The sequence below is a fragment of the Sapajus apella genome, unplaced genomic scaffold, assembly GCF_009761245.1.
Source record: "Sapajus apella isolate SASKATOON/1434 unplaced genomic scaffold, GSC_monkey_1.0 scaffold166, whole genome shotgun sequence".
Taxonomy (NCBI): Eukaryota; Metazoa; Chordata; class Mammalia; order Primates; family Cebidae; genus Sapajus; species Sapajus apella.
Window position 1 is genome coordinate 748,653 of NW_022437106.1, and position 13,397 is coordinate 762,049.

Sequence of the window (13,397 nt, forward strand, 5' to 3'; positions counted from 1 at the left end):
GTCTGAAGATACCTGCTTTGTGTTCTTTGTCCCACCTCTTCCTGAGCGTGAGGATTGAACATACCAACCAAAAGTTTCACTAATTTAAAATTTATCGTATTGCCCTGACACGGATACTATAAAAAAAATTACTGTATTTACCTACCTGGAATTAGGCCTTATTAATCAAATATATGCAACGTAATTTGCACACTGTTGAACACATATATAGATAAACTAGGAGAGGGAAATGTTTTAGATCTAAAAATCCAATGGGAAAGATTTCATGTGCTCTCACTGTGTTGTCTGAGGATGGGAAACTTCAAGCCGAAGAATCTTTTGTTCTGCAGCAACGTTAATCATAAACTGTTTAGTTCTTTAGTGGGTCCTTTTTGTTTCTTCTTTCTGGTTTCAGAAAGAACATTTAGCAGAAGTTACTCTCCTTTAACAATTCAGTATTGTATATAAAAATTTATAAAATTTTATAGTGATCCTCTTTACAAAACCATCCACTATTAAATGAGGAACACTGTGTAAGTAGAGGACCACCTAAGTATATTTAACTTTCAAATTTGAAAAAATCTGACTCATATCCTTTTTAAGAATTTTTTTTTTTTTGTAAAGAGAGGTGGCCCTGTATTATTGAATAAAACTGTTTTTTTAAGATTGAGCTTGGAGTGTTTCCCATATGGTAAACTGAAATCTTATTCTCCCCAATTGTAATAGATTTTATCTTTTTAAAAATGACTTTACTGAGGCAAAGGAGATAGAATGATCAATCTATTCAATAGTAAGAAATATTTCTGTTGCTAATACAATATCCTCTTGAATATCTCTGGCATCTTAAGCCCTAGTGAAAATCCCTTTCAATTGCTCTATGTCTACCTCATAGGAATATTTTAAGAATAAATGAATTAACATCGATATGAAGTGCCGTAGGAAAAAGGCGCTATAAAAATGCAGGCGATATCATGATTAGTTATTTCTTTGAACCTTGATCGTTTTCTTCCCAGTTCTTGTACAAAATGTCTCTCACTTATTTCCTGAAGCCATCTCTTTTAGAACTATTGCTTTCTAGAAGAGTTGAAAATGACCCTAGTTCAAACATAATTTATTGATTCCCAGATAATGATACCCACTGGTGTCCATGACTGATAGCGTTCATGCCTAAACTTGAGTAGAACTCGCCCTTGTTTCCTGGATCAAGAAAAGTCTGCAATTGTTCGAAATGTGTCAGTAAGTGTGATTCCATCAGGATTTCTTAAATAAGTAACAGTTGCTGCCGGGTACTCCTGGGGACAGATTATTCATTTTTGTGCTCCTATAAAACAAACCCAAAACATGTTCAAGAATCTTTATAAGTTGTTTGAATCAAACAGTAGGGTTGATAGGTTCCCATTTTGTCTGTCTGAACTATTTGCACAGAATATCTTGATCTGTAAAGAAATAGCGTAGCCCTGGCTGGGCGCGGCGGCTTATGCCTGTAATCCTAGCTCTTTGGGAGGCCAAGGTGGGCGGATTTCCAAAAATAAGTAATAATAATGATAATAACACAGCCTCATGAGTCTTTTTTCTTTTCTTTTCTTTTTAAGACGGGGTCTTACTCTGTGACCCAGGCTGGAGTGCAGTGGTATAGTCACGGCTCACTGCAGCCTCAACTACCCTGGAATCAGTGATCCTCCCACCTCTACCTCTTGAGTAGCTGGGACTACAGCTGCACACCACCAGGCCTGGCTAATACTTTATTTTTAATAGAGACAAGGTTTTGCCCTGTTGCCCAGGGTGGTCTTGAACTCCTGAACTCAAGCAATCCACCCACCTCAGCCTCCGAAAGTGTTGGGATTACAGGTGTGAACCTCCGTGCCTGGCCTACCCTTTCTTTTCCACTTAAAAATTTCCAAGAAAGCATGGCTGTGTTTAACAAATAAACATTTTACAAACATTTATCAATCAATTACTATATGCCAGGCCTGGTGCATAGTAATTGATTGAGTCCTCTTCAGCAATGTTGACATTAAGTTTCAATAAACTTGAGTCAATAGGAATTCAGTAAATAATTTTTAAAGGTTTTTTTTATTTTTATGCATTTATAAACAAAAATCTTAGAGAATTAAAAGAAACTATCACAAAATACATAACAATGCAAGTCTTATATGCTCTCCAAAGAAAATGTTAAGAACTATCTTCACTGTCTTAAAAAGATAGTGAAGAATGGCTGGGCACAGTGGTTCACGTCTGTAATCCCAGCCCTTTGGGAGGCCAAGGCAGAAGGATCATCTGAGGTCAGGAGTTGGAGACCAGCCTGGCCAACATGGTGAAACCTTGCCTCTACCAAAATACAAAAATTAGCTGGGAGTGGTGGCGGGTGCCTGTAATCCCAGCTACTCGGGAGGCTGAGGCGCGAGAATTGCTTGAACCCAGGAGGCAGAGGTTGCAGTGAGCCGAGATGGCACCTCTGTACTCCAGCCTGGCGACAGAGCAAGACCCTGTCTCAAAAAAAAAAAAAAAAAAAAAAAAAAAAAAAGGAAAAGACCGTGAGAAAATAATCCGAACGTAAAGAAAAGTTGAAATATTAGTACTCACTAGGTTCAACAATTGCTAACTTTTTGCTATATTCGCTACATCTGTATGTATTTCTTTCTGAATTACTTGTAAGTTGCAAATAAAATGACACTTCACTCCTAAATCATTCAGTACACATCTAAGAACAAAGGCATTGCTCTGTATAACCACAGTACCATCATTAGGCCTAAGAGGATAAACAGCGAGTCCTTAATATCACCTAATAACTAGTGCAGAGGTAACCCTCCCCGTTTGTCCCCCAAATGTCTTCTATGCCATTTTCTTTTAAATCTAATTGTTAAAAAATAAGGACATATTTTGCAGTTGGATCTCATATCTCTTTCTTCGACACTGGGTGTTTTGAAAGATGAAGCCAGTTCTCTTGTACCAGGTCCCACGTTCTGAATTTATTGTTGCCTCGTGGTTAATTTGTTCCTCTACCCCCTTTATTTCTCATAAGCTCCAAGTTAGGCCTTTTAGGGTGATTTGATTTTGATTGAACACTTTTTGCAAGGTGCCACTGGGTGCTCTATATTGCATCTTACCAGGAGGTACGGAATGCCAGGTTGTTCCACTGTGTGATGCCATGTTTGATCAGGGCTTAAGGTAGTGATCGTGCTCTGGGGAGCTCTTGTTGCAAAGGCACTTTTTCACCCTTTGCAGTTAGCAAGTAGTTTCAGGGGGTGATACTTTGGCACTGCAGCAATATCCTGTTTGCCAACAATGTCACCCAGTGATTTTAGGCAATAATCTTTGCCTAAATTGATTGTTTCATTGGTGTTCATATATATTTTTAATACACTTTGAAGATGAATTCGCCATGCAAATTCGTCATTATCGGCAGCAATAGCAGCTAGAAATATTTATGGAGTGCGTAAGTTCAGGTAGTAATAATAATAGTAGGTAATGTTTATTGAGTGCGTGCTGGTGAAACCAAGACAGCCTAGGTGTGAGCCTAGGTGTGAGCCCAGTCTTTTACTTACTAGCAGAGTGAACTGGGACAAGTTATTGTTTTTGTGCTTCAGTTTCTTAAGCTATAAAATGGGATTAATAATGGTGCCTATCTCATGGGATTCTTCTGAAGAGTAAACGATTTATACACGTGAAGTTCCTAAAACAGTGCCTGTCATTATTGTTATTTGCCAAGCATTGTTCTAGTACTTTGCAGGCACCAACTCGTTTACTTCTCCTAATGGTGCAATGAAGGAAGTGCTAATATTACCCTTTTTTCACAATAAAGAAACTGAGGTACAGAGAGGTTAGTATGTTGAACAAGGTCACTTAACTAGTACCAAGGGAGCCGGGATTTGAACCCAGGCCATCTGGTTCCTGAGCACACGCTCTGATCACGGGCACATGCAGTGAGGAGTGATACCAGTGGAACTGAGTGTAAATAGCCCTGACACATCCAGGCTTGAAGTTATTGAAAATCTGGGAGGTTACTACCCAAACACATTTAAGGTTTCACTCATCTGAATGAGAACAGCATTCCACTAAGCACAGATAAGAACTCTGATTACATTTACATAGCGTAAGGCTCTGTACAAGAAACCTTGAACATAAAATACTTGGAACTGAAAGGAGTAGGAGAACTAGGAAGTAATGGGGCGGGGGAGCCTGAGAGGAACAATACAAGAGGGGAGTTATGAGACCTCGGAGCCTTAGGGTAGAAGATGATATTTTTTTTTTTGAGACGGAGTTTCGCTCTTGTTACCCAGGCTGGAGTGCAATGGCGCGATCTCGGCTCACCGCAACCTCCGCCTCCTGGGTTCAGGCAATTCTCCTGCCTCAGCCTCCTGAGTAGCTAGGATTACAGGCATGCGCCACCATGCCCAGCTGAATTTTTGTATTTGTAGTAGAGACGGGGTTTCACCATGTTGACCAGGATGGTCTCGATCTCTTGACCTCGTGATCCACCCGCCTCGGCCTCCCAAAGTGCTGGGATTACAGGCTTGAGCCACCGCGCCCGGCCAGAAGATGATATTTTGATATAATTAGGAGGGAAAAAATTCCTCTCATTTTTCACATTCCTGTACTACATAAAGTTTTACTAGAAAAACACAAGAGTATAAGCCATTGGCAGATTTATAAAAGGCCACAGTGGATTTCCTTATGAGATAATGGATGAGTCTTGTGAGTAGGTAACTTCCCTGTTGGTTATCTCATATACTCAGATATTCCATAAGTCAGCCTGTGGCGTCTGCAACTGCATTGAGAAAAAGCTTTATAAACTAGGTATTGGTCCCTGCTCCTTCATTAATATTATAAAAGGGTTTGACTGCTGGGTTCTGACCCACTCCTTCAATGGCCATTACAGAAAGCTCTCAAGTGTAATTTTCTAGAGAACTAAAAATAAATAAGAAAAAAAATCCAGCATTAATAATGGTTTTTTTTTTCATTTCTAACACATCATTGCCAAATTCGTTCTGCCTTTTTATGTTTTTTAATGAAAAGCAGCCTAATGGATCAGTTGGTCATGAATAATACTTTTTCATATGTTTTTCTCCACACCCGTCAGCCATCTAGAACCACGGGCTTAATGTGTCAGCCTACAAATGGTTCATGATTTGTGTCTTTTGTCTAGTACTTTATGGGAAAATATTAGAAACAAACTGCTGAGAACTCAGTAGGAACTCAGTAAATAATAAGTAGATAGTTCTCTTGTTAAGTAGGTATAATTTTAAAGAAACTCTAAATAACTAGGAAATATTACAAGGGAAGTACAAAGTGGGGTGGAAGGCCTGGCTGACTTGTAATTTGAAATTTCTGTTCATCATTTTATAGGTCACAGAGTTTAACCCTTTAAAGAACAAAATGTAAAGTCAGATAGCTGAAAAGGCTCTCCTCCCCTAAATGGATGTGTTTGAAAATATAGATCATTAAATCGGTAAGACTAGCAGGAGAATCTCAACCTAAAATTGAGACAACTAAGAAAATTGTCCAATTCTAATACCTTATATCAGTACTTGAAGTCCACCATAAATATGCTGATATCCATAGCACATAGGTTCTTACTGGCAGTGGTGGGATGGGTGGGGGAAGGGGAGTGTCACAGATAATTTGAGATGTTGATGAAAGCTGTGAAAACTCTCCCCAGTGGAAGAAAAAACAATGATGCCTAGCACTTATCTTTACACAGCTTTGCACAGAATTTCCGTGGGAAATTCTGGTGTCCATCCATGATAAATCACTTAGTGTCAGGCTGGGTACGGTGGCTCACACCTGTAATCCCAGCACTTTGGGAAGCCGAGGCGGGCGGATCCCGAGGTCAAGAGATGGAGACCATCCTGGCCAACATGGTAAAACCCCGTCTCTACTAAAATATGAAAATTAGCTGGGTGTGGTGACACACGCCTGCAGTCCCAGCTACTCGGAAGGCTGAGGCAGGAGAATTGCTTGAATCCAGGAGGCAGATTGCGCCACTGCACTCCAGCCTGGCACCTGGCGACAGAGCAAGACTCTGTCTCAAAAAAAAAAAAAAATCACCTAGTGTCCATCTATATATCCTCAACAGGAAAAATTTCTTTCTCTAGAGTTATTATATACTGATCCTGATGGAGCTTTGAAAAGAGCTGTCATGCTGGCTCAGTGACTTTGAGAGGACAAGGTGGGAAGACTTCTTGAGCCCAGGAGATTGAGACCAGCCTAGGCAGCATGGTGAGACCCCACCTCTACAAGATACTATTTTAAAAAATTAGGCTTGGTGGCCCACACCTGTAGTCCAAGCTACTCCAGAGGCTAAGGCAGGAGCATCCCTTGAGCCCAGGAAGTCGAGGCTGCAGTGAGCCATGTTCACGTCACTGCATTCCAGCGTGGGCAACAGAGCGAAATCCTGTCTCAAAAAATAAGTAAATTTAAAGAGTTGTCATGATCTTGTTTGATCTGGCTATGATCTTTGAGGTACACAGACCACAGATTTTACCTCTCATTCTGCAGAGTGGGGAAAGTAAGCCTTGGAGAATTTCCGGGACTCGCTCAAGGTAATTTGCTAATGCCTGCCAGGACTTAGCACCAAGCCTGTCACATTGTAGCCTGTGCTCCTTTCACAACACTGGTCCAGACACAGCATTCTGGAGATGCCAGAGCCCTTGATGGGCTTCTGGAGAGCTGAATTCTGGCTCTACCAGAAGCTACCCATGTGATCTTAAGTCACCTAGCTTCCCTGAGCCTCAGTTTCCTCCTCAGTCAAGTGAGAGGTTAGACCATGTGTTCTCTGAAGCCCTTTGATTTTCTACAGAAAACTACCTAATCCCACTGGGTCTGAGAACAGAGGGAAATGACTTTTTCTATCATCAATGGCAATACCCTTCACCCTTCCCTATAGGGCATAAGAGCTGGCATCCAGTTCTTAACGGATTTCCTTGCAATGTCCAAATCCCATTAGAAACTACAAAGAACTCAATAGTGCCTTCGTGGGCTTTTTGGGTGTCATGCTGCTGGTTGCCTCACTTGCTGCAGAGCTGACTGTCCACAGCAATTATACTCTAACCCTGTGCTCTGCATCAGGCAGCCATCCTGTGAGATTTATTACCCCTCTTGGGTAGTTCAGGGAGTAGTATGGAAGTAAATAATACTGATGGGCTTGTTTTGGGCCAGTAGACCCTATCTTTCTAAAGAGGTTATGTCTTTCAAAGGGCACAAAGCTTTCTCCTTGATTTTTTTATTATGAACAGTTTTATGCTTTAATGTCCCAGAAATGTTCTTGGAAGTTGGAGACTCACAAGAGGGCCTGCAGCTGTCAGTGCGGAAGCCCTGAGGCTAGAAGGACACCACCACTCTCCCTTGGCCTTTGGAGTTATCCAAGCTAACTGCCAATATTTGTGATTAGCAGGTTTTGATAGGAAACTGGGGCCTTATGTCTCAGTCTTTCTGTGCTTCAAATTTTCTAAGTGAACTTCAGACTGGCAAGTGGAGTTAGATCAACTTCTTACAGAAAGTATCATCTACTCCATACCATATCAGGTCACTGGACCTTGGGAGGTTATACTGACCAGTGATGAGAGTGACAGAGTGTGAACTTGGCGCCTGTATTTTGTGTTCTGTGCTGAGCCTCACAGATGACTCACTGTGCCTCATTCGCTCTTCTGTCCTTGAGTGAAATTATGCCATTCTTTAACCCACTATGTAACAGACTTTCAAAGATTCATGTGTTGCTGCCTCAGCAATAACTCATTTGTACAATGTAGAACATGGTGCTTTCTTATGTAAATAAACTCATTTTGTGGAATTTTTATTTCCTAGATCAGTATTTTAAAATAGACTACTAATTCATTTTATAAACCAATGCTGTTATGACTTAACACTTGGTACCCTGTAAGTATCCAAATAATCAAAGAAGAAGAAAGTGTAAAGTCAAGGAATACCCTAGCTGAAAAGAAATTCCCAATACCTGGAACAAAATAGATGGAGCTTTTAGAAAGCAGACTTTGTTTTTCTCCAGCATAGATTCACAACTTCCATTTTTAAATGTAAGATGTAAGGGAGATTTATGATACAGCCTACTTTGTCAGCTCATATTATTTCTTAAAGCGAGGGGTCAATTAGGTGTTATTATCATCAAGAGAGTATGCTGTAATGCTTCATCTTGTAGATGCTATAAAAATTACCTGTCTGATTACTTTAATTCATCTTTTGGCTACCGTCTGCAGAAATTCCCTCAGTCCCTAGCTCACGGGTATGCAGATGTACTAACAACATTTAGGGTAATAAAAGCCAAAAAAAAAATAATTGGGTCCTTTCCCCTCAGGAATGAACAGTGTATTTGGGAAACTAGGACAAACAAACAAAATGCTACCACAATGCAAAAGTTCTGATAAGGAGATTTTAAAAAATGGCTTAACATGGAGGTTTTTAGAAAGGACTTCTTGAAGGAGGTACATCTGTAGGCTGAGAGAGATGGATTAGCAAGCAAGCATCAGTGCATCCACAAAGCTTTACACATCAAGGAAATCGTAGAAGGAACAGGGTCTTCTTTGCTGAAGATCTGTTTATTTTGCAAACGTCAAAGAGTTAGAAGGGCCATGTGAAGTTTCCATGGAGAATCCAGATACTAAACTTCTGCCACTGGAAACTACCTCAAGATCTTTTCCCAGCTAGCCTGCTCTTCCCCTACTTCCAATCGTGTCCCTCAAAGTCCTCTCTTTCAAGTATAAATATCCTTGGTTCTTATAACCACTCCTCCTATGAGGCAGTTTTGTGTTCTGCCATTATTTGAAGCATTCACCTCTGGTTGGACTCTAGTTTAGGGTATCTCCTAAGTCATGGGGCTCAGAATGGAGCAGTGCTCTCCAGGAGTCATCTGAGAATGCAAAACACCATAGGGTAGTTGCCTCCCTTGATCTATGGCCTACACTTCTATTAATATGGCCCATGATTGCATGAGCCATTTTGGCATCCATGTCACACTGCTGACTCATAATGAAATTGTGGTCAGCTAAACCCATGAGTTCCCATGTGCTATTACTAAGCCAAATCTTTCTTATTCTGTACTTACATTGTTGATTTTTAAAAATCCCTAAGACAGAGGTTTAAATATAAAACATATATTTCTATTCCACTTGATCATATGGATAACAGCATGTCCAAATCTTTCAGAGCTAGGGTATTAGTTTCCTCTCCCTGCAGGTGAGTACTTACCTGTGGTACGGCTAATCTCATGATGGATCGTTGGTCTCTAAAGCGTCAGAACTTCATTCTCTCCTCCCTATCCATACATGGTCTGTAATCCTGGACAAATCTGCATCTTCAGACAAACTAGTGGGCCTCAATCTTCCTAAGTACGATGGGAACAAGTGTGAATGGCCATTTCCTCCCTGCAGTAAGAATATGCAACCCTGAGTTCCATACCTGCAAAACCCAAAGGAAAGGTTACTCAGAGGCAGCATTAGATGAGAGGAGAAAAAGTTTATTTCAGGCTCTTGGCAGCTTTCAGAAGATTTGATTATCCTAATCACTACATGTTAAAGTTAATGACTTCATTTTTGTAGTCGTTTTAAAAATATAACTGGGTTGAGTTTTGGTTGTAGTAATATCATGTGATAGTCAGTATAATTTGACACAAAATTATTTGTAATGTGAGCAAGTGCCATGAAGTATATCTGAAAGACTCATTTAAAATGACTCTCTTCCCTCCATCCCCTCCCCCAGCCCCATCCTCAACCCTACCCTCTTCTGTTTGTACTATGGGACTACAAAGATCTTGAAGTTTAGGTTTCTGTCAGACTTTCGGAAACCTCTAAAAGACAAAGATATCTTAGGAGTTCATAGATTTTCACCCCTGGCCAGTGCAGAGAGCTCACAGGTAACTTGTATAATATTTATAATTTCAAGCTAATAGAAATGTCATATTTCAAAACACATCCCCGAGAGCAGTCTTTTTGCTCATAATATAGAAAGGTATAGGAAACATCCACATTTTTCAAGTCTGCCATTTTAACGCACGTTGTGATCTTGCTCTGGTGACTCTGTGATTATAAATTTTCCAGTAGCCCCTTCCCAGCCTCTCGTGTGATTTTTAACCCAGGGCCTGGGCACTTGTCGCAGGGTGTGATCCCAGGACCAGCAGCAGTGGCACCACTGGGGAGCCCATTAGAAGCGAGGATCTCAGGCCCTGCCCCAAACCTATTGAATCCAAATCTAAACTATAAAAAGATTCCCCTGCTGATTCTTATGCACAATAAAATCTGAGAAGTCTAGAGTAAAGGGATTTTACCCACTGTAGACCTTGTGTGGTGATACAAAACTTGCAAACTTCCATTTGGTGTTTATTAAAAGGTTAGAGTCCTTAGTTAAAATGTTACCAGATTCAAATGTCCTGTACACATTCAGCTATTTCTCAGTGTATGTATATATAACTGGCTTTAAAGTACTCTTGTTGACCAGGCATGGTGGCTCACGCTTATAATCCCAGCACTTTGAGAGGCCAAGGTGGGAGGATTGTTTGAGCCCAGGAGCTTGAGGACAGCCTGGGCAACATAGTGAGACCCCATATCTACAAAAGATTAAAAATTAGCCAGTTGTCGTGATGCATGCCTGTAGTCCTAGCTATAGGAGGCTGAGGCAGGAGGATCACTTGAGCCCAAGAGTTTGAGGTTGCAGTGAGATATGACTGAGATACTGTACTCCATCCAGCCTGGGTGACAGAGTGAGGCCTTGTCTCTAAAAATAAAAGTACTCTTGCCTTTCTGGGTTCTTGTGGATCAGGGGTTCTTCCCCACCCTCACCAGGGACATTTGGCAGTGTCAGGAAACATTTTTGTCACAGTTTGCGGGGAGAGGTCCTACTGGTGGGTAGAAGCCAGTGATGCTGCTGAGAATCCTGCAATGCACAGGATGTCCCCCACAACAAGGACTTAACTGGCCCCAAATGGCAGTAATGACAAGGCCGGAAAACACCAGTATATGATTTATAAACGCTGAGATGTGTGCCCAGAAACCATAGAAGGCTGTAGGAAAATAGAGTCATGTGGCATGTGGCATGCCGCGATATGACCAGGCAAAGAACAAATAGACTGGCAGTGGCCGTAGTGACAGTGGTGCGAACATGGAGGGCAAGGAATGGAAAATCCAGCCACAGATGAGAGGAGACATCTAAGACCATGCTAACTGGTACTCTGTGCACAAAGGCAGTCAGCTTTAGAGGACAGGGCTAAAAGGCTGGGCACGGTGGCTCACACCTGTAATCCCAGCTCTTTGGGAGTCCAAGGCAGAAGGATCATCTGAGGTCAGGAATTCGAGACCAGCCTGGCCAACATGGCAAAATCCCCTTTCTACTAAATATACTATAATTAGCTGGGCATGGTGGCGGGAGCCTGTAATCTCAGCTATTTGGGAGGTATAGGTGGGAGAATCACCTGTACCCAAGAGGTAGAGGTTGCAGTGAGCAGAGATTGTGCCACTGCAGTCCAGCCTGGGTGACAGAGCGAGACTGTCTCAAAAAAAAAAAAGAGAAGAGGGCTAAGGTTCAGGGACTGGACACCACGTATGAGTTCCAGGAGGGGTGGGAGGAAGTGTAGGAGAAATAGAAAGAAGGCTTCAGTTCTAGAGTGGATAGTAGGTATGATCTCAAAATCATGATAGACATAGAAAATAAGAAAGGATTTCAAGTATTAGCATAGGAGCACATGGGCAGATTTCAGGTAAATCCAGTAAGGCGAGGACTCAGAAACAAGGCAGAATCCTGCTTACTAGAACTGGGACACCTGAGCGCCAGGCCAGCAGCAGGCATGACCCAGTGCCAAGTGTTCAGCTGGAGTGAGCTTCTTAAATCCCTCTCAACCAGGAAAAGGCTTAGTGCTGAGTCTACAGCACAGCTGACTTGCAAGAAGGGGTCAGGGGCTCCAGCTATAGAGAAAGGTAGATCAGAAGTAAGCCAGGTCCTGACAGTGGCTACTGAGAAATCACGGGATAAGAAATGGAATAGAACCTGAGAGGTCCTCTGGGTCATTCCCCTACTGCAGAGCACCTAGATCATTTCAGAAACACTATCTACTCTTCAACTTCAACATTTCCAGAGAAAGATTTCTTAAGGACCGGTCAATGCTTTATAATCCATCTGAGTCAAAGCTTCTTCCCTGTTTCTAACTCTAAACACCTCTTCCTGGGATGTTAAGTGAGTCCCTTTCATCCCACCCTGCACACCATGTGACTTCTAACATTCAGTAATGATCAAGAACACAAACCACCCTCTGCAACTGCCAGGCACAGCCTCCCCTTTTCCAGGCTAAAGCATCTCGATTCCATCAGCGTGTTGCCCTGAGAGTCTCTCCCCGACCTTTGAATCCCTTCGTTATCCTCTGGACCTGCTCCAAGCCTTGCCTGCTTGAGTTAGTTACCACCAAGTATGTATTTGTCTAATGGAAACTGTGTGCACACTGCCCTTTTGCCATGGAACACAAAGAAGGAGGAATATAAAAGAATATACACAGTTTTGTTGGTTTCTATTAGTCTCTATCCTCTCTCTCCAAGGAGTTTTCGATCTTTTCCGCGTTTATGGTCTAGCTGGAGCACTAGTCCTTAGGCGAAATTCCACAAAAACAGTTTGGTTGTTCAGCAAACGCTTTCACTGTGACCCTCACCTAAGGACAGTAGAGTACACTGTCATATGGGACAGCTCTAATGAATTTAAATAAAACTAGGATAAATGCATTCGTTCAGTTCCAGAGAAGGCATCATACTGTCCTGTGGATTTCATCTCAAATGAGCTGCAAAACAAAGTTCTTTTCCATGGAAAGGGATTTACTCAACTGAATTCACTGACTTTGCTGTAACTGGATTAATCTCATTTCACATCATGTCTCTAAGTAGAAAAGTAAACTGATTGACAGCAGGCTAAATGGATTTGTTGATGTAGCCAACATCAGTAAGGTTTATTCCAACTAGACTGCAGTCAAAAATTGGTGTCCTGGTTGTTTTCGCTTCTGTAAAGTAGTTCGCAAAAGTGCACCACTTTCGCACTCAATCTGAAAAACAGTTTATCAAAGTTACAGTAGATGAGTTATTGTGGGATGCCACAGAACGTACATAGGTCAAATGAAATGAGCATTTCTCCCTTCCCGGATCTTGAAATGGTCTTTTGCCCCCCAACCTTATAAAAAATATTCATTTTAGGCCAGGCACAGTAGTTCACACCTGTAATCCCAGCACTCTGGGAGGCCAAGACAGGTGGATCACTTGAGGTCAGGAGTTCAAGACCATCCTGGCCAACATGGTAAAACCAGGTCTCTACTAAAAATACAAAAATTAGCCAAGTATAGTGGGTGCCTGTAGTCCCAGCTACTCGGGAGGCCAAGGCAGGAGGATCACTTGAACCTGGGAGGCAGAGGCCGCAATGAGCAGAGATCACCACTGCACCTCAGC

The 13,397-nt window shown here is 41.8% G+C and overlaps 1 protein-coding gene across 2 annotated transcripts in view; it reads left to right on the forward strand.

Annotated features, from left to right (window-relative positions):
- Window positions 1-13,397, forward strand: part of GRAP2 (GRB2 related adaptor protein 2) — a 77,375-nt gene that overhangs the window by 857 nt on the left and 63,121 nt on the right. The gene's annotated exons all lie outside the window — the stretch shown is intronic.